This window comes from Callorhinus ursinus, unplaced genomic scaffold (assembly GCF_003265705.2).
Source record: "Callorhinus ursinus isolate GAN/ISIS: 27379988/994484 unplaced genomic scaffold, GSC_fseal_2.0 scaffold15, whole genome shotgun sequence".
In the NCBI taxonomy this organism is placed as follows: Eukaryota; Metazoa; Chordata; class Mammalia; order Carnivora; family Otariidae; genus Callorhinus; species Callorhinus ursinus.
In genome coordinates, this window is record NW_027397077.1 from 14,384,284 (window position 1) to 14,406,299 (window position 22,016).

At 42.2% G+C, this 22,016-nt stretch overlaps 1 protein-coding gene across 4 annotated transcripts in view; it reads left to right on the forward strand.

The window, feature by feature from the left end:
• Positions 1 to 22,016, forward strand: part of KCTD6 (potassium channel tetramerization domain containing 6) — a 38,685-nt gene that overhangs the window by 5,867 nt on the left and 10,802 nt on the right. For 3 of the 4 annotated variants that reach the window (XM_025885518.2, XM_025885519.2, XM_073901449.1), the window contains exons 2-3: positions 16,981 to 17,128; positions 20,444 to 20,580. The gene's annotated coding sequence lies outside the window, so the exon portion shown is untranslated. The remainder of the gene's footprint in view (positions 1 to 16,980; positions 17,129 to 20,443; positions 20,581 to 22,016) is intronic. The other variant, XM_073901452.1, reaches the window with a different exon arrangement.

Here is a 22,016-nt window from a genome sequence, read left to right on the forward strand (position 1 = left end):
TGTGTAGGTGTATTTCTGGAGTCCATCCTGTTCCATTGATCTATATCTCTGTCCCTCCTCCTCCTCCAACACCATACTGTCTTGATAACTAGCTGTATTGTAATTCTTAAAATCAGGTAGTGTGATTCCTATAACATTCTTCTTTTTTTTTTTTTTAATTTGACAGAGAGAGACACAGCGAGAGAGGGAACACAAGCAGGGGAGTGGGAGAGGGAGAAGCAGGCTTCCCACGGAGCAGGGAGCCCGATGCGGGACTCGATCCCGGGACTCCAGGATCATGACCAGAGCCGAAGGCCGTCTCTTAACCAACTAAGTTACTCCAAATCTTTACCAACATTTGATGATATCAGTTTTTAAGATTTTGCTATCCTGTTGGGTGTGGGTTTATATATCATGTGGTTTTAATTTTTATTTCCTTGATTACCAACAATGTTATACACCTTTCCATGTGCTTATCATCTGTCACCCTCTTTTAAGAAAGTGATCACAGCGGAATTCAAACTTCACATGTGAAGTCTCAGTGAATGAAAGTCTCCTTCTGTTCCCTCAGGACGAAGCAGAGAAGACATGCTTTGTCTCCAGGGACAGGTGGCATATTAATGATTATTACTATTTTATCAACAACAATGCCTCCGGTTTCTGTGATATCTTATAAATACGTTTTTATGAAACTGATCTTATCTTTCCTCACAGGTTACAAAGACTGGGAAACCCTGTACCAAAATATAATATACAAATGAATATTGGATAAAGAAATTTTTAAAAAGCAGAAATAGTGAAAAACTAGAAGCATTCACATATCCATCAGTTGGGAACTAGTTTAATGAAGCATGTTACATCTCCTTCATGGAATATCATTCTTCTGTTAAAAGAATAAGAACAGGAGAATGAGGCAGACCTACATATACGGATCCATACATATATACCATATGTTCTTATTGGAAACAATCTCCAAGCAAGATTAGATATGAACTAAGAAAATGGAATCCCATTTGTGTGAATAAAATACAGGAATAAATATATATACTATACTCATAAAAAAAGTGTTTTGAAAGAATTCATGAGAAATTGTGAAGAGAGGCTAAATGGTAGAAGGGTAGAATTTGACTAATAGAGATCAAGGAATGTTTTACTTTTCTTTTTATACCTTTTATGTAGTATGATTTTTTTTATAATGAGAATATATTTCTTTAGTTGATTGTTAATTAACATACATAGTTCATAAAATTACAAGCCAAATAATATACTGGGAAAATCTTTGTCACAGACATGGCATAAATTTATATAAATATTTAATACATGAAGAATTCCTAAGAAATAAGGAGAAAACACTAAAATCCCAATGGAAAATGGGCAAAGAGCATGAAGAGACACTTCACAAAGTAGTAGAAATGACTAGCAAACATGAATTATGTCAAAAAAATAAAACAAAACCATGAATTATGTCTGACTTCACTCATACCCAAAGGAGTGGAAATCAAAGCATCAATGAGACCTCATTTCTTGGCCCTTCAAATTGCTAAAGATTTAACAAAGTTTACCTAATACTTGTAAGAGTTCAAGGAAATGGATGCTCATATACAGTGTTAATTGTTCCAGTGTTTCTGGAAAGCAGTTTGTTAGCTGATCTCAAGAACCTTCAAATAAATATGTTCATACATACAAATAAAGGTGTTTACATATTATAATATATCCATATTCTTTGGCCTAGTTATTCTATTTGTAAGGATTTATCCTCTTAAATCTTGTTTGCTTTTGATTAATTTATGTGAAAATATTCATATAGTAGGACAATTTTTCAACTATTTAAATATCTGGGAAAATACTTAGATAAATTATGATATATCCAGATGTTGAAATATTACATAATACCTGAAATTCTATCTTTAAAGAATTAAATAGTATGCAAAAGTATTTATGAAATAATATTAAATGAAAAAAGCAGAATAAAAACAGTTTGAAATATAATCCCAATTTTATCTAAAAGTATGTATGCGTAGAAAAACGCCTGGAAAGGAGAATGTGTAGTAGTTTAACATGAGATTTAAAAATAAAAGGAAGGGCGCCTGGGTGGCTCAGTTGGTTAAGCGACTGCCTTCGGCTCAGGTCATGATCCTGGAGTCCCGGGATCGAGTCCTGGGATCGAGTCCCGCATTGGGCTTCCTGCTCAGCGGGGAGTCTGCTTCTCCCTCTGACCCTCTTCCCTCTCGTGCTTTCTATCTCTCATTCTCTCTCTCTCTCTCAAATAAATAAATAAAATCTTTAAAAAAAATAAAAGGAAGATTTATAATAAATCTCAATTGTGATCAAAATACTATTTATTACTTTTATGTATTTCTTTCCCACATATCCATATGCCTTTATGTTCTGTATTTTATTTTGAATTCCAAAAATATTTTTGAGTAGGAAATTTATTTCATTATAGGAAAAAAATTCAAGTACAGGAAGGTATAAAGTAATTGCCCTCCCTTCCCCCACCTTGGATACCTTGCTTCCTTTCCCTGCCTCAACAGCCACTATGACTCATTTCTTCTGTGTATTTACAGGAAGGACCACTTGTGTATAAGCATGTAAGACTGTATCTCCCTTTGTTTACACGAAGATTAGCTTTTTAAAAATATATTTTTAAGTGAGCATATAGCAAAATTGTGTGTGTGTGTGTCCAGCTTTATGAGTTTTGAAGCTGACAACCACAATGAGGATACTGAACAGTCCTATGACCCCCCAAAACTCCCTCCTACTGTCCTCACGAAGCCCACTCCTTCCTCTCATCCCTGATAACTACTAATCTGTGTTTGTTGTCATACTATTCCCTTTTCCAGAATGTTATATAAATGAAATCATACAGTATATAACTTTTTGAGACTGACTTCTTTCACTCACATAATACCTTTGAGATTCATCCAAGTTGTCATGTGTATTAATAGTTCATTCTTTGTTCTTGCTGAGTAGTATTCTGTTGTATGCATGTACCACAGCTGGTTTATCCATTTACTTGTTGAGGGACATTTGAGTTGTTCCCAGTTTTTGGCAATACTGAATAGAGCTAATACAAAATTTTAACAGAGTTTTGTGTAAACATATGTTGGTATTTCTCTATGGTGTGGGATTGGGATTACTGGGTCATATGGTGTGTGTATTTAACTTTTAAGAAACTGTCAAACTGCTTTCCGGAGTGGCTGTACCATTTTGTATTCTCACTACCAGTGTATGAGAGTTCCAGCCACTCCATATCCTCACCAACACTTGGTAGTATCATTTGTTTGTTCTTTTCGCTTTTTTGCCTTTCTGTTAGGTATGTAGTGATATCATCATGGTTTTAATTTGCATTCCCTAATGGCTAATGATGTTGAACATCCCTTCAAAGACTTATTGGCCATTTGTATATCATCTTTGGTGAAATACCTGTTTAAATCCTTTGCCCATTTTTTACTAGGTCATTTGAAATTTTCTTACAGTTGAGTTACATATATATTCTGGATACAAGTTCTTTGTTGGATAACTAACTTGCAAATATTTTCTCACAGTCTGTGGCATATCTCTTCATTTTCTTAGTGTCTTTTGTAGAGAAAAAGGTTTAAATTTTGATGAAATTCAATTTACCAAATTTTTCTTTTATGGGTCACATTTTGGTATCTTATCTAAGAACTCTGCCTAACACCGGATTGCAAAGGATTTCTCTGATATTTCCTTCTAAAGTTTTATAGTTTTAGGGGTGCCTGGGTGGCTCAGTCTGTTAAGTGGCTGCCTTCAGCTCAGGTCACGATCCCAGGATCCTGGGATTGAGCCCCATGTCAGGCTCCCTGCTCAGCGGGGAGCCTGCTTCTCCCTCTCCCTCTGTCTACTTGTGCTCTCTATCTCTCTGTCAAAAAAAATAAATAAAATCTTTAAAAAACTTTAAAGTTTTATAGTTTTACATTTAGATCAATGACCCATTTTGAGTTAATTTTTGTTTAAGGTGTGAGGTTTAGGTCCCAAGTTTTCTTTCTTTGCAGATGGTGTCCATTTGTTTCAACATCATTTAGTAAAAAGACCATCTTTTCTCCATTGAGTTGACTTTGCACCTTTGTACATAAATCAATTGACTGTTTTGTGTGGGTCTATAGTTGGACTATCTATTCTGTTCCATTGATCTCTATGTTTATCCCTTCAATATTATAGTCTTAATTACTGAAGCTGTGTAATAGTTTTTAAAATCGAATAGTATAAGTCCTCCAACGTTACTCTTCCTTTTCAAAATTGTTTTACAGTCAGCTTATCTGCATCTACAAAAAAATTTTTGATAGAATTTTGATTGAAATAGTGATGAATGGGGCACCTGGGTGGTTCAGATGGTTAAAGCATCTGCCTTTGGCTTGGGTCATGATCCTGGGGTCCTGGGATAGAGCCCCACATCGGGCTCCCTGCTGAGCAGGGAGCCTGCTTCTCCCTCTCCCTCTGACTGCATCTCCCCCTGCTTGTACTCGCTCACTCTCTCTCTGTCAAAAAAAGAAAAAAATAGAGATGAATCTATAGAACATTTTGGGAAGAACTGATATCCTAACTATACTGAGTCTTCCAACCAAATTCATAGCATGTCTCTCCGTTTACTTCGTTTTCTTTTATTTCTTTCACGACTTTTGTAGTTTTCAGCATTCTGATCTTGCACATATTTTATTAGATTTATGTCTGAGTATTTCTGTCCTTTTTAGGCTATTGTAAATGTTATTTTAAAATTTTCAGTTTCCGATTGTTTACTGCTAGTATATCTAAATACAGTGGATTTCAGGGGTTGACATTATGTCTGCAACCTTGCTAAACTCATTTATTATTTCTAGAAGCTTTTTTTGTAGGTTCCATGGGATTGTCCACATAGACAATTATGTTGTCTGTGAAAGAGACAATTTTTCATGTGGGTCTTTAATTATATATTTCAGGCAAATAAATATAGAGCTAAAGCAAATATGACGAGTGACAACAGCTGTGGCATCTAGGTGGTGAGTACGTGGAAATTCATTGCAGTATTCTTTCAACTCTTCTGTATGTTTGAAAGTTTTTCATAATAAATTTGGGGGGAAAGGGAAAGTGAGTGTCCTTGTCTCCCTTGTGACATTCCCCTCCCTGGAGGCAAGCACCCTTACTAGTTTCCTGCCTTCTCCTGGCAATGGGCAATATTTATCCTGGCAATGGGTCTAATTACAGTCTTAACTTATCATTATGAATTTATAAAATTGTAGCAAAAGCAAAACTGGAATATCTGGATTAGTGATCAGCAAGGGAAAGAAACAAAGGGTGATTTTAATATTTCTTTTTTAAAAAATTGATGTTTCCAGTTTCTCCATGACAAACAATGCTGTAATGAACCTTGTTTGAATGGGACAAACTTTCAGGGGTCTTAAAGGGGGATATTATGGGTGTGTCCGCGTGCACGCACTCGTACGCACACGCATTGGTCTACTGGGTTATTTCTGGTACCGCACTGATAGAATTTAGTTTCTGGAAGCTTTAGAAGCGTAGCTGTTGAGGAAAAGCCATCCAGGTGAATTCCCCCAGTCCCTTTCCCAGGTGGCGGTGACTGTTTTATTCCCGAGGCTCAGCCCTAGAGGGCGCCCGCTCCACTTGGCTGGCGGCCGCAAGCTGCAGGAGGCGCGGAAGCAGGTGTCAGGGCAGCCACGTGACTCGTGAAAAGTGGGACCTCCGAAAGTATAAATACGTCTGTTCTCTGGCCTTAGCCACATTTTCTGTGGGTTGCAAAACTCAGCCTAAGAGCCCAGATTTTGGCTTCGCATCAGCAAAGGCTGAAAGAGGGAAAGGTTGCCCAGAAAGCTTCACCCACACACTGTACCGTGAACTTTTAAAGGATGGATACAACGCCCCATTTCCAGGCGCGGCATAGCATCCCAAACATTTTGATGCTGATTACTTGACTAGATTAAAAAAATGTTTTTTTTTTTAGCTGAAGGAAAACCATTTTGTTTAATATATTAGAACCTATTTATAATGCTGGGTTCGAAGATGTCTCTGAATTAATAACACCAGTCTTATTGTATGTGTAGTAGTTATATTTAGGTACATTTTCTCTGGATCTGTGTAAAAATGAACCGTATTATAATAGTGGGTGTATAACTTTAAAAATGCATTTAATTTGGGGCACCTGACTGGCTCAGTCCCTAGAGCATGGGACTCTTGATCTGGGGGTTGTTGGTTCAAGCCCCACATTGGTGTAGAGATTACTTAAAAGAAAATCTTTAAAAATATGTATTTAAGGGGTGGCTGGGTGGCTCAGTTGGTTAAGTGACTGCCTTCCTCTCAGGTCATGATCTCAGAGGTCCTGGTCTAGAGCCCCATGTGGGGCTCCCTACTCAACTGGGAGTCTGCTTCTCCCTCTCCCTCTGCCACTCCCCCTGCATGTGCTCTCTCTCTCTCTTGCTCTCACTCTATCTCTCAAATAAATAAATAAATAAAATCTTTTTAAAAAAATGTATTAAGGGGCACCTGGGTGGCTCAGGCAGTTAAGTGGCTGCCTTCGGCTCAGGTTGTGATCCCGGGGTCCTGGGATCTGGCTCTTCCAGGCACGGGGAGCTCCCTGCTCAGCGGAGAGCCTGCTTCGCCTTCTCCCTCTGCCCTTCCCCCTACTTGTGCTCTCTCTCTCTCTCCCTAATAAATGAATATTTAAAAAAATTAAATGTATTTAAAGCAACACCAATAGATAAATGACTAGCTTAAGTTAAATAGAAATGTTTTATTAATGTTGAATATGTATAACTTGAAGTAGATAAAAATTTTGCCATTAAGAATGTGTGCATAAATATCTATTTTCAGAAATGAGGCTCCTTGGAAAAAGTTTATATGTTGCTTAAAATATAGAATAAATATAGCAATACAGCATAGTTGTTAAGAAAACAAGTTTTGCCACTTCAAAGAATTTGTACTGCAAACATAGTCATAGAAGAAATGGGTGAAATTTATGCATAAGGTGTTCGTGGTAGCTATTTATAATAATATAAGGACTTTGCAATAGCAAAAGATGGAAATAAACATTCAGGGTTTAGATGAAAAAATATATACGATACAGACATGAAACAGAATGTTATGAAGCTGTAAAAGGAATAAAGAAGACTTCTCTATATGAGAGGCATGAGCATCCTTCCACTTGACTAGAATTTCTTCAGAATGGTGTAGAAGGGAAATTTGAGAAATCAGGTGATGCTTTCCACCACAATTTTCTTTTCTTTTTTTAAAACTTCCTATTTTGAAATAATTATATATTCACAGGAAGTTGCAAATATAGTACAGAGAGGTCCTTGAACCCTCCATCTAGTTTCGTCCAATGGTTATGGCTCTGGGAACTATAGTACAATATCAAAACCAGGACACTGGCATTGGTATGATGTGTTTGTATGCTATTTTATCACCTGTGTAGAATTGAGTAGCCACTGGAACTGTTGTGTCACTACAAAGATCTCCCTAGTGCTACCCTTTTATAGTCACACCCATCCTTCCCTACCCCTGGTAACTACTAATCAGGTCTCTTTTTCTCATTTTGAGAATTTTATATAAATGGAATCATACAGCAGGAGATCAGAGAGTTGGTTTTTTTTTTTCCACTTAGCACAATGTCCTTGAGATCCATCCAAGTTGTTGCCTATATCAGTAGTTTGTTCTTTTTATAGTTAAATATCATTCCATGCAGTATGGGTGTACCACAGTTGGTTTAATCATTCACCTATTGTAGGGTATTTTGGCTCTTTCCAGTTTGGGGTTATTATAAATAAAGCTACTGTGTACAATCATGTACAGGTTTTTATGTGAACATAAGTTTTCATTCCTCTGGGATAAATGCCCAGGACTGCAACTGCTGGGTTGTAGGATAAGTGTATGCTTAGTTTTCTAGAAACTGCCAAATCATTTTCCAGAGTGCTGTACCATTTTACATTCCCAACTACAGTTTTCTTGTTATACAAAATGTTATTGACTACTGTTAGCACATGGCACTAGGCCAAAGGCACAGGAGAATCTGAGACACTTTTAATTTCTAGAGAAAATAAATTTAATATCTATTAGATGAAGAAAAGAAGAGAGGTGAAAACTAATCTCTTTGTTGGCCCATAAAGTCCCATGTTTATTGTGTCAGGTTTTCAGAATGACTCTCCCTTTGCCATCAAGCTAACCTTGTTTTGGAAGGCTACAACACTTTGCACAGGCCACCTGGGTATACCCCTGACCTCTGACCCCTGCTTGTATTCCATCCCAAGGCTCCCCAGGAACCTTGGGCTTATTCTGGAATGTTCTTACCCCCCAGTGACATTCCCGTAGAGACTTAAGAGAGTCATATCAGAACCATACCCTCCCAGGGACCTCTGTACCTGTTACACCCTGTCCCCAGTTCCCCAGCACTAAAGAGCATTAAAACTTTTGAGTCGTCTATCCACACTCACCCTAACCTTCAGGCTTTCGTTGTTAGAGTACACGGGTGAGATCACATTCCTTTGTGTAAGGAGTCCACGCTTCAGGATCATGCCGCCCTTCCTGACGTCTTTGGACAAATAACAACTCTTGAGCTTGAATTTACTCACCTTTACATTTGAGATGATAAATAATAAGCAGTAGCAGCCAACAGGGCCATTGGGTGTCTGCTCTGGGCTGGCTGAGGATATAGTAGTGAACAAAGAGGAAGCCCTGCCCTGAGAGAGCACGATTCAAAGAGAAAACATAAGTACAATGTTCAGGTATCAGTTAGGAAGGACGTTGGGTTTGAGGCTGGTGTTGAGGAGAATGACCACTATAACTTCCAGTGTTTTGACAAAACCTCCAATGCAAGGCTTTCTGGCCAAGCGTCTGGGGGTTGCAGCTTTCTATTAAGTCTGCTGTGGCTGAACCAAGAAAGAAGGCATATGCAGATTTCTACAGAAATTATGATTCCATGAAAGATCTTGAAGAGATGAAGGTCGGTATCTTTCAGAGTACGAAGTGATTTTGGAATGTAAAGAATTTCTTTCAGTTGGATTCCATGGAAGTTTGTCACTGACCTGTGTTCCTGAACTATGAAACATGAATACTGGGTTATGGAATAGTTTCTCTTGATAAAAAAAAAAACCCAAGTAATAAATACTGTGGACAGTAAAAAAAAAAAAAAATAGTACAGTGTTCAGCCTGGCCTTTGGCGTGTAGTTGGCCTTTGAGAAATGTTAGTTGTTTTATTATTATAGTCAAACTCAATACTTGTTTATGGACTTGAATGGAATATGAACCCAGTATTATGCATTTGCTCTAGTATTTTCTTATTTATTGTAGCCAGACATTAGTTATCATTAATTGTTAGGAGCTGTGCTGTTCTCATCTCATTGCTGAAGTCAAATCAAGTGCTGACCAAGGGCACTCCATTTTATGCTTAAAACTTAGGATTATTCTGAATTTAATACCTTGAATATCAGATTCAGTAAGGGTCTCTTGCTGTGAGCACACAACTTTGAAGAAAGAGTCTATACAAACTTGTAAAAAAGTCCCTTACAGTGTGTTGGAAGGTTCATATACTATTAAAAGACTCCCACAACAGTAAACAATTTTATTGTTTATAAAAGGTGACACATTTCATAAATACTTAATCAGAAATACAAGATTTATGGGGCACCTGGCTGGCTCAGTCGGTAGACTATGTGACTCTTGATCTTGGGGTCATGAGCTCAAGACCCACATTGGGTGTAGAGCTCACACAGACACACCCCCCCCCACACACACAGATACAAAATTTAGCAGAGGAAAAAAAACCCTTAGAGGAAATTAAATTTTTAAATCCATAAAAATGCCCGAAAATGTGGCAAAAACAAAAACATGGCAGCCAGATGAATGCAAAAATACTCAAAAGAGGCTTGAATTTTAGATAAACTGTTCATAATGCAAATTGGTCAATGAGTGAACTGATCACCAGGTAAATTTATCATTAGGACATATGGCTCTGCTCAGAGTAGTCTGTTCCTAGGGCAGAACCAATATGGTGGCCACAGGCAGGTTGGACGTTATCATAGGGCTAGGTGAGAGTGTCCTGGTGGCTGAGCTTAGGTTATCTCCCTGCTTCCAGGAAGTGGAGGAGGGATTTGGGGCCTCTCTGACTTCCATAGGGGAAGCTGAAGCCTGTTCCCCCTGTGAGTCACACAACTACAGAGGTCTCCATATACAGTTGACCCTTGAACAACATGGGCATGAACTGCATGTGTAGGTTCAATTTCACTTATAAGTGGACTTTTTTTCTATAAATACAGCACAATATTATAAATGTATCTTCTCTTAGGATTTTCTTAACATTTTCTGTACTTACTTTATTGTAAGAATGCAGTGTACATATGTTATATATATATATTTATATAACATAATGTGTTGATTGACTTTATGTTACCAGTAAGGCTTCTGTCAATTTTTTAATTCAATTTAACTCCTAGGCTATTAGGAGTTAAATTTTGGGGGGAGTCAAAAGTTATACTCAGATTTTCAACTGCACGGGGGTAGTGCCCCTAACCCATGCATTGCTCAAGGGTCAAGTGTAGTAACCAACAGATGTTCATTATAGTGAACGGTCAGGTAACACAATTTCCAGTCACAGTTCATTGACTATCCAGTAATATGACTGCAGAAAGTTCTGTAACCGCCCCCACCTCCTCAGCTTGAGTTTACTCATGCATAAAGTGCTAGAGTGGACTTTAGATGGTCATTACAGTCCCCGTAAGCTCTAAGATTTCCTGAGATTTCATTGCTGTCTGGGCTCCTCCCATGTTTTGACCTTTCCAGGAGACTCGAGGCTAGAATGGTTGTAAGGAGTAGCATTTTTTTGTTGGGGGTTTAAAGACAGCCAAGACTTTGCTATAGCAAAGGTTAATGTTCTGTCTCAAAGAGCTGTTTCCCCAGGCTCTCCGAATGTAAATGTTAAGGTGATGAAAACAGTGAAATCTAGGCTCTGGTTCATTCGAGTCAGAGACACTCACCCCACATGGTGCAGCCCTGGAGCCGAGGGCCTCCTCTGTGGCCTGCAGCTTCATAAACTTGGGGTTAGGCTGTCAGCACTGATTTAAAGAGATTTGGTGGTTCAATTTGCTTCTGGGAAAGAACTGACATTCATAGTGGGGCTTGGGATAATAGTGGAACCAGAGCTAGCCCCCCCACATCCCCCGCCTTGGAGGGGCAGAGTGAGTCCCCTGTTTGCACAGAAGGCTGTGGTATCAAATCCACAAATTCACAGGCCTTATGCCTTCACCTCTTCAAACTGGAAAGGTGTTGCAACATCTCAGCTTTAATTGCTAAACCCTAGCTGCAAACCCCAATCTTGGGACTTAGTAAGAACCGGGTGGGAAAGGTATGTTTATATGTTCCTCTCCTACCTCATTTGCTTCCTTGTTTGTGCTCACACCCAGACCAAAGGCCTCTGGACAGCTGCCGCCACCATGCTGGCCAACAGATGATGGGCTCGTAGGCGCGATTACAGGTTTGCCTTCTTTTCTATTCCTTGCTGGAATCTTGGACCTTGTATCCACCCCAAAGTCCTAGAAACAAGCAACTCTGAATTCTTCTTGCTGTAGCTTGTATGACTCTCAGTCTCCGGCTCAGGTGGACAAGGAGTAAGGCTTTCTTTCCTAGAACTCCCCTCAGTGCAGGCCTCCCCCTTTCTTAGTTGCACTCTTCCCTGGGCATGTACTCCCCACTCCTCAGCCACACATACTGAGTATCACACCGTGCTGAGGGTTTAAGGGAGGCCAGGGTGAGGGACAGGGATGACTCTGGCTCTGGGTCATCAGTCACATGGTGGGCCGAGGGTGGGCCTGTCCACCTGGCCCCCGTGTCTCCAGGGTCCTCTGCTCTCTTCTCGACATTATTGGGCCCCAGGAATCTTTCTGAGGTTATCCCTGTGGCTGGCTGCACCACCTTCCACAGGCTTCCAGACTCCAGTCAGTATTCCTAGAATCAGCTCCCTTCTTGAATAGGAGGAAGGGAGAAAGGAAGATACAGGAAGAACCAACAAGTGTGGATTAACACCCTCCTGCATAATCCAGGCTGCCAGCCAGCTCTCCCTTTGCTCCAGCTCTGTGTTGGTACACGAGAGATTATAGGCATTTATTTTTTCAAGAGGAATAGTAAAATGACAAAAAGTAATATTCTCTAACCTCTATTAAGTTCTGAACCCAGCATTATCTGATCTAATCAGCATACTTGCCTTTTGAACTAAGTACTGTTTTTTTCATAAGATTTTATTTTTTATCTGACAGAGACACAGCAAGAGAGGGAACACAAGCAGGGGGAGTGGGAGAGGGAGAAGCAGGCTTCCCGCTGAGCAGGGAGCCCGATGCAGGGCTCTATCCCAGGACCCTGGGATCGTGACGTGAGCCGAAGGCAGACACTTAACCGACTGAGCCATCCAGGCGCCCCTGAACAAAGTACTATTTTAAAAATTTATTTATTTAGAAGAGAGAGTGCACACGAGTGAGGGGGGGGGCAAAGGAAGAGGGAGAAGCTGAGCGGGGAGCCACATGTGGGGCTCCATCCCAGGACCCTGAGAGCATGACCTGAGTCCAAGGCAGATGCTTAACCGACTGAGCCACCCAGGAGCCTCTGAACTAAGTACATTATTATTTCCATTTTAAAGATCAGAAAACCGAGGCTCAGCGAGATAAGGAACCTGCTCAAGGTCACATGGCAAGTAGTAGGAGAGCTGGGATTTGAATCTTGGTCTTCTGACACTAGAGTCCAAATCCTTACTTCTAAGCAGCGCATCTTAGATGCTTTTTAAAAAAAATGTCAGACCTGTAAGTCTAGTGTGGCATTTGAAAATTCTGTTTTCATAGAGTTTGTACCATAGTCCAGCTCTTCTCTCAGTGGGACTATAAAACAGCACCTGCAGTTACTCCAGCTCAATAAATACTTGTTGGGATTGTACATCTCATAAGCAGTTTCACATTTTCAAATACTTTTGTGTCTGGTTCAGATGTGGCAGAAAAAGTGAGAGGTTGCTGGCAGCATTGTCTTATCTAAAAAGTAAGAAAAACCTTTCAGGGGCCCCTGGCTGGCTCAGTTGGTAGAGCATGTTACTCCTGATCTTGGGATTGTGAGTTCGAGCCCCATGTTGGGGGTAGAGTTTACTTAAAAAAGAAAGAGAAAAATCCCTTCTAGTACTGCTTCAATTTCTGTTTGTTTGCCTACTGAGACTACTTCAACTCTTCCTTTGTTTTGACTACCCAGCTCCCATCCAAATTCACTCAGGGGCGCCTGGGTGGCTCAGTTGGTTGAGTGACTGCCTTCGGCTCGGGTCACGAACCTGGAGTCCCAGAATCGAGTCCTGCCTCGGGCTCCCTGCTCAGCAGTGAGTCTGCTTCTCCCTCGGACCCTCCCCCATCTTATGCTCTCTCTCTCTATCTCATTCTCTCTCTCAAATAAATAAATAAAATCTTTAAGAAAAAAAATTCACTCCGGATGGGATGCCCTGTAGGGTTTTGGCAAGTCAGACCTGACTTTTAAATCAGACCTGGCTTTTAAATCCTGGCTGGGACACTTGCTATTTGTGTGACCTGAGCTGGTCTGCATACCTCTCTGAGTCTCCACAAAATGTCCATAAAAAGAGAGCAATAATAAAAGCCACCTCTGGGTTACTGAGAGTGTACATAATTGTAGTCACTCAAATTCTAGTTCCCATCTTTGCTAATTAAATCAACCACAGCAGAGTATTCTAGTCAATTTAAACTTAAACTTAAGATCCTTCTGAAAACTCTTTTAAGGATGCCATCCCTTTATTTGATTTACTTATTGTTATTTTCAAAGTAAGCTCTACACCTAACACAGGGCTTGAACTCATGACCCTGAGATCCAGAGTTAACATGCTTTACTGACTGAGCCAGTCAGGCACCCCAATCTTTTTTGGTGGATTTAGGAATTCATGTTTACAATGCAGCTTAATGACAATGTATCAATAAGATATTTTCAGTTGCAAGGAAAATGTTGACCCAAACTGGCACAAATAGTAAGAAAATGTATCCAAAGTTGATTCAGTGGTTCGCTGGTGGTGGTAAGGATGCAGGTTTTCCAGTTGTTTCTTGGCCTTTGCTTTGCTTCTGCTTTTGCTAGAACCATCCTCCCATCTTCTCTGCCTATCTAAATTCCCCCCTCATGTGGCCAAATCCCTCATCATCCAATCATGCCTTCTCTCCCTTTTCTGAATTCTGGTTCTTGTCAGCCCAGAGAACCTTAGGGACAACTCCTGTGTGCGAGTGCATAACCATACTCTCCTGTGTGTTACTGTGTTTAAATCATCAGATTCCTTTAAAAAATATTTATGATGTAAATACAAAAAGCAGCTTGACTAGAATCTCTAAATGAACATTTATCTAGCATCTGGCATATAGAAGGCATGCAATAAAAAGTGTTAGGATAGGCGTTGCTGGCTGGCTCAGTCCGTAGAACATGTGACTTTTGGTCTTTGGGTCATAGGTTCAAGCCCCATGCTGGGTGTAGAGATTACTTTAAAAAAAATGTTGGAATGGTCAATAAAACACCTGAATGGTCTTAAAATCCTGAATAATATTTTTAAAAAGCTATATATTGATTAACATGCAGAGAATTTCAGGGCTCACAGAAATGATTTCTCTTTCTTAATCTAGGTCACTATTTTACTGGTTTCCATCATTTACATATACCTTTACAATTTCTGTGTTATCTGTTTACTATCTGTGTTATTACTAATATGGTTCCTTAAGTTGATTAGTTTTTAAATCTGTTCTAGATCTAAGGAATGGTGTCTGTGACACCAGTGGTTTGATGTGCTAGTTATTTTCATATATCTTAGAAAACATACACAGTTAAGATATCAGATAGTTGTCTGTGCGCTGCCTAAAGTTATTTCATGGGGCACACTTGGGAATCACTAATCTTGCCAGATTTACATCTATATATTTTAGGATAAAGAAAAAACAGTCATAACACACAAAACTACTCTGGTATGTTTACTATTGTGTTCTTCTCCTTACATGAACATTTAAGAAAGGCAAAACTAGAGAAGGGAAGCAGATCAGTGGTTGCCTGGGGCTCAGGACTGAAGTGGGGACTGACCTTGAACAGGAACCAGGGAAGTTTTGGGAATGCTGGAAGAATTCTGAGACTGGTTGGTGGTAATGGTTGTACATCTGTATGAATATAAACAAATCCATCAACCTGTATATTTCAAATGGATACATCCTATGGTGTGTAAATTATATCTCAAAGAAGGAGGAGGAGGAGAAAAAGAAAAGAAATGTTCAACTAGGAGGGGGTCTGAGGGGGGCTTCTGGAGTCCTGGTGATGATTTGTTTCTTGGTCTGGGTGTTGGTCGCAAGTGTATGTTCGCTTTGTGAAAATTCATCAAGCCATTCATTTATGCTTTGTGTACATTCCTATATGAACATTATACCCCAGTAACAAAATTTACTAAAGAGAGAGAGAGAGAAAAGAAAAGAAAAAAAAAATCAGCCAAGATTGGGGGGGGCACCATAACTTCCCAATAAAGAGTTACTTTCTTGTTTATTATTTTGTATAATGACATCATCCTGCCAACGTAGTTTTATGATGTGAGGGGTTTAGGTTTTATGTGTCTTAGGACAAAGAAAAGGTTATAAAAAGATATTTAGCTAATCACACAAGTGCTATAAGAATGTCAGCAGAAGCTATTGTTTCTTAATTATTCATAGCAATTATCAGTGTGGACAATATTCAACTTGCAACCAAAATAAATGGATGTTTGAAGAGGCCTTAGTGGAACAATCAAATCATCAGTCTCAAAATGTCCCCTCTCTCAGCCTGGTCCTGCTGCCTGCTAGAGTTTCAATTCTATATTTATCTTTCCAGATCAGCAGTATAGCAATTAGTTATTATAATAGGAGCTACCAATTTATTGTGTGCTGACTTCACACCAGGCACTGCGTTATCAGATCTTTTCATCCTTTAATTTCATTGTCTCAACAACCCTGCCAAGAAGTTGTCTTACACAATTCTACAGTTGAGGAAACTGAGGCTGGGGGCTCCTGAGTCCAAGCCCATGCTGCTGGGGAGTGACAACCGGAGAACAAGCTGGGGTCCCACCCCATGTGCTTTGCTAGGTCTCAGGACCTGACGTCAGTGACAGGAGATGAGTGACATGTGTAACAGAATTCTGAAACCCAAATCACGGCTCTTCACGCTGTTACTATAGTTACTTCTCTACACGATGCTCACATTTTTGCTGGGTTAACAATGGACCCACTGTTAGCCATTGAGGTGTTTGAACCCTTACCTTCCTCATGAAACCCGAGGGACATTTCAATAGGTTTAAAATAACTTTCCTGCCTTTTAATCAGACCTCTTATTTCAGAAGCTCCTGGAAAGTTAACAGATCCCATACTATGGCAGCCCAACCAATATTGTTTCTTGCACCTTGTGGAAAACACAGTAGCTCTCTAAAGGTAACACAGCCCTATTTCAGACAGAGACCCAAAAAAACTCCTTGACAAAAGAGATGCAGTTGGATGGGTGGGGGGGTGCATGGATGCCCCCTCACTAGGTTGAGGGTGGGGGTGGGCATGCAGGCAGCAAGATGTATGGCAAGAGGGGCATTGGATATGGTAGGGAGGAGAGGCTGTAGGACCTGGAGGGACCCAGCCTGGGAGGGCCAGCAGAAGAGGCAGGAGCTGTGCTTTGCAAGTGGGTAGGCCTTTGCTCAACTAACAAACATATGCAGGGAAGTGGTTTGGATTAGGAATGAGGTGGGAAGACAACCAAGGCCTGAAATGTGTTACTGACAGGCGTTTAGAGCACTGAGCTGTCAGGGAGGATGAGAACTCAGAATCCGGGGTTGTCTTGCCTGCTGCCCAAGCAGTGGTCAGGCAGCTTTATTCCCTCTGGACTTTCAAGGCCCGTGACATTCTCAGAGGGGGCACGCTGAGACACCCATGGGACTGAGCCAGAAGCCAGAGCTTCCGATTCCTGCTCTAATGGCAGATCCATTCTCTCTAATTACAGAGTCATAATGGTAAAGAGGATGGTGACATCCAAGGACAACCACAGGGCCTCTCTCTCAACCCTGGTGAGAACCAGATTCTTCCCCGCTGGTTCTGTAGCTCCCAGCAGAGTTCTGGAAGCTGATTAAAGGGAAGATCAGAAATAACAGGTAATTAGGAACCTTATAAAAAGGAAAAACGCTCTCATCAAACTTGCCAAAGCATCTCTGTGGCTGGCAGTGGGGGAGGCATTGGAAAGTACTGGCCGTAAGGCTAACTTGTGCCGAAGGGCTGGCCTAGAGGCTGGGGCACGTGTGCAGAGGGACTGGGGCTGGTCCCCAGGGGTGGAGAAGGGGGGTAGTTTAGAAATGTATTTCTCAACTGGGGCAGCCAGTGAGCCAAAGGCTAAAGAATGCCTTTCAGCAGTCCCACAAGAACCTCAGCCGGTGAAACCAGAGGTATAAGGACCAAAGGGGACCGAGGGCAAGAAAGGGAGAGACACATACACAGAAGAGAAGGAGCCCACCAGCAAGACAGGTGGATGGAGTGGACTTCTCCCCTGGCCAGTTCCTTGACTATTCAGAATTCTCCAGGAGGGGTAGTTGGAAAGAGCTCAGGAATGTTTTGGGTCCAGATAATCTATGCAATTGGTTGCTATAGGGTCCCTTACTTCCTGGGATCCCTAGGGACTGTCCTCAGCTTGGGAGCCATGTGGGAGGTCATTGGAATGCCACATGTGGGCTGAGTGTAGGTTTAGCTCCCAGGTGGTCTGGCTGGACTTCAGTAGCTCTCTGAGCAGTGGAGCAGCACCCCACAACCTTTGGGGGCACCTCCCCACCCAGAGGATCCTCACAGCATCTTTCTAATTTAAGGTTGAGGCATACACTCCCCCCTACTCCCCCCTTTACTGTACCCTATAGGCTCTCCCATTTGAATGCTTAGGAGACTGTTTTGGAAAAACCCCTGAAGGGACAGACTTTCTTTTTTGCATTTCTGCTCCACCAATCCTAAGGCCCCCTGAAGCTGGGGGTGGGTGGGTAGGGGCTCTAAGTGACAGAGACAGGGCAGGGGGTAGAGGTGGGGTGGGAAAAGGAGCTCCTCTCTGCAGTCATCATCCCAGAGATTCATCCTGTGTTTTGGGCCGAGTTTCATTTGCTGGTTCCTTCTTCCATCTTGTTTACTTTCTTTTTTTTTTTTTTAAAGATTTTATTTGACAGAGAGAGACACAGCGAGAGAGGGAACACAAGCAGGGGGCGTGGGAGAGGGAGAAGCAGGCTTCCCGCTGAGCAGAGAGCCCAATGCGGGGCTCGATCCCAGGACCCTGGGACCATGACCTGAGCTGAAGGCAGACACTTAACGAGTGAGCCACCCAGGCGCCCCCATCTTGTTTACTTTCATGTCTTCTGTGCTCTTTCATTTCTCCACTGAGTAAACCTTACTGACCATTTCCTGTGGCCAGGGTTGTCCCAGATGAAAACTCACTTTGAATACTGAGACACCGTCTTCTCTGTCAAGGAGGTCACATTCTAGGTTAGTTTCAAAACAGAATGAGCTTTATGCTCAGTGGGGGCAGGCAGGGGTGTGGTTTGGGAGCCCAGGTGTTGAGGGGTGAGCGGACCTAAGTGGGTAGGGATAGAGATCAGAGAAATCTCCCAAAGGAGGAGGGAACTCATGCTGGTTCCTGCTCGGGGCTGTCAGATGAAATACAGGAAGGACCCTTGTATTTAATGCAATATTTATGACATAATTTTCCTAAAACAATTATTTGTTATTTATCTGAGATGCAGAGTTAACCGGGCATGGTGTATTTTCATTTGCTAAATCTGGCAAGCCTAGTTTCCTGATGAAGATATAGGAGTTAGCTGAATAAATAGAGGGACAGGAGGCCAGAGCATTCCTGCAGAGGGAACGGCATGTGCAAAGACGTGGAGGTGAGGGATCCCATGCTTCACCAGATGAACCGAACATTGTCTAGGGCCAGAATATGGAGTGCAAGGGGGGAGGGAGGGAGTGGAGAGAATGCACCAAACTGGCACATAGTTGTTGAGTAGGTACTAAGTGCCAGGCACACTGTGCTCACACAGGGTGCTCTTCTAAGACAGAGGGACACAGCCTCTGCTCTCAGGGAGCTCACAGTTCAGCTGAGAGGCAGAGAGGTGGCCAGAGAAGTGGGCACTGTGGAAGTTACAGCTGGGCAACATCAGCATGGCTGGGAGGTCAGGAGATAATGATACGCTGAAGGATGAGGATACGGGCATGCTGAGGCCTGGGGGGAAGAATGTTCTAGACTAAGGGAACAGCATAATGGAGTGCCTAAAGTAAAAAAATCCACAGTGGGTCCTGGATAGTGAAATGTGGCCAGAGGGGCTGGGGTCCTGAGGAGAAGAGGGGCAGAGAGAGTCTGGAGAAGTAAGCAGGGGCAGATCACATGGGAGGGAATTTAGGCTCGATCCTGAAAGCAATGGGAACCACTGAAGGAGTTTAAAGCAGGCAGGGTGACACAACCAGCTTTGTGTTCTTAAAGGTGACTCATGCCGGAGAGAAGAGGGCGGGTGGGTAGTGTGAGGGCAGAGAGAATGAGGGTGGTGAGGGAGGGGGCTCCTGCAGATGTGCAGGGCAGACAAGTCAGTGGCTTGGAGAGGAAGAGAGAGGAGAGATGGGTCCAGGCTGCACTGAGACGGGAAGACTTGGCAGGGCTGGGTTACCCGGCACTGGGAAGTGAGGGGGCGGGAGGAGCAGGCGTGACTCAAAGCTTCTGGTTTGGACAGATGGGAGGACGGTGGCACCACTTGCTGAGCTGAGCTGGGGACTTGAGAGGTTTGGGGGTGGCAAATTGACAGGGTTCAGGTTCGCACATGGAGAAGGTGAAGAAGCTGGTGTTGGGCCATCGGACAAGGGTGTACAGGAGGAGAGACCCAGGGGGAGGACAGCAGAGTCGTGTTCAAAGCTCTCCTCTCACACTTGGCTGTGTGGCCTTGGTCAAGGACTTTCCCTCTCCTTGCCTTAGTTTTCTCATATGTACCCTGGGATGATGTGGGTAGTCTGTCCTCAGAGTTGTCAGGGTGTGGTGAGCAGCCTCCAAGATACCCCAGTGATCCCGTCCTCCTGGGACCCACGTGCTTGTGGCTTGTGTGGTGCCCTCCCACACTGTAATAGGGTCGGTTTGTGAGACCAAGGGACTACATATACGTCACTTTGAAGGCTACGTTATAAAAGGCATTGTGGCTTCTCGGGGTGCCTGGGTGGCTCAGTAGACTATTAAGCATCTGCCTTAGGCTCAGGTCATGATCTCAGGGTCCTGGGATTGAGTCCCATGTCAGGCTCCTTGCTCAGCAGGGAGCCTGCTTCTCCCTCTCTCAGTCCCTCCCCCTGCTTGTGCTCTCTCTCTCAAATAAATAAATAATATCTTAAAAAAATAAAAAATAAAAGACATTGTGGCTTCTGTCTTTTCTTTCTTACATCACTGGCGCTGGGGGACACCCCAGCTGCCATGTTGTCGGAGAAGCTCAGGTGAAAAGAAACCACTGCTTTTTGCCAAAAACTACCCGAGTGATCTTGGAAGTGGCTTCTCCGACCCTAGCCCAGCCTTCCGCGGACTGCAGCTCCAGCTGACATCTAGACTGTAAGGTCTGCTCTCTACCTAATCTGCTTCTAAATTCTTGACCCATAGAAACTGTAAGATAAGAAATGTTTATGTTTTGAGCCCCTACATTTGGGAATGGTTTCTTATGTGGCAATAGAGAACTGATCCGGAGGGCAAAAACACTTAGCACAGTGCCTGGCACAGAATATGCAGCATCTGTGGGTCGAGTTCAGGAGAGAGGCTTGGGCTGGAGGTATGGAACTGGGAATCTTTTGGCTTAGAGACAATAATGGAATCCGTGGAGGTGGCTGAGCCAGTCCACAGAGATGGGTAGACAGGAGAGGATGGTCTTGGCCAGAAACCTGGGCAGAAGGGGTGGGTAGAGCAAGAAGAGGTGCATCTCCAGGAGTCTGAGGGGAGGGGCTGCAGAGGAAGCAGGGAAACTAGGACGGCCCCGGGAAGAGGCTGTCTCCTGGAGGGTGTGGCCAACAGCATCCCTACAGAGAGGCCTGAGTGCGGGAGATCTAAGGAGGTTCTTTTGGATTCAGCAACAAAGAGATAACTGGTGGCCCCACAAGAGCTATTTAGGTGGAGAGATTGAGGCCAGATTGAATATTGTGGGTTGGGGTGGCAGTATAAACACTTTCCACCCCCAACTCCCAAACCAAGATGGTTTGCAGGAGAATCCTATAGAAAATCCAAACTACAGAAAATCGCACTCTTACATAAGCTGTATAGTGAACAGACACCCATTCCTTAATTGATTTTATGAGCTCATGTAGCTTTGATAGCAAAACCAGACAAGGAGAGAAGAGGCGAGGAAATTAGCAGGCACATCTCATCGTAGATATGGATGCAAAAACCCTAAATGAAATATTGGCAAATGCAATCCAGCACTATATCGAAAAAAATAACACGTCATCAAAGGTGTGTTTATTCCACGAATGCATGGACGGTTTAATATAATAAAATCCACCAGTGGATAAGGGGGAAAAAATCTCATGTCGATAAAATTCAGCACCCATTCCTAATAAAGCAGAATAGGGCTTCCTTACCCTCATAAAAGGTATCTATCAAAAATCTACGACAAACACTATTTTTAAGGGTAACATATTCGAAACAGTCAAGAACAAGATAAAAATGCCCACTGTCATCATTGCTATTCAACACTGTGCTGAAGATTTTAGTCAGTGCAGTAAAACAAGGAACAGGAAATAAAGGCTGGACAGGGAGATACCAAATGTAATTACTTGCAGACTCTATGATTATTTAACAGAAAATTCAAGAGAGGCTATAAACTTAGTGGAACTAAAAAATAGTCCAAGTTTGCTGGATACAAGGTTATTATCCACATTTCAGTAATCATCAATATATTATAAAATGCATATTTGAAAATATAATTTATAACAGCAATAAATATTTCAAGAGATATATAGGAATAGTTCTGAGAAAACAACTGACAAAATTAATTCCTC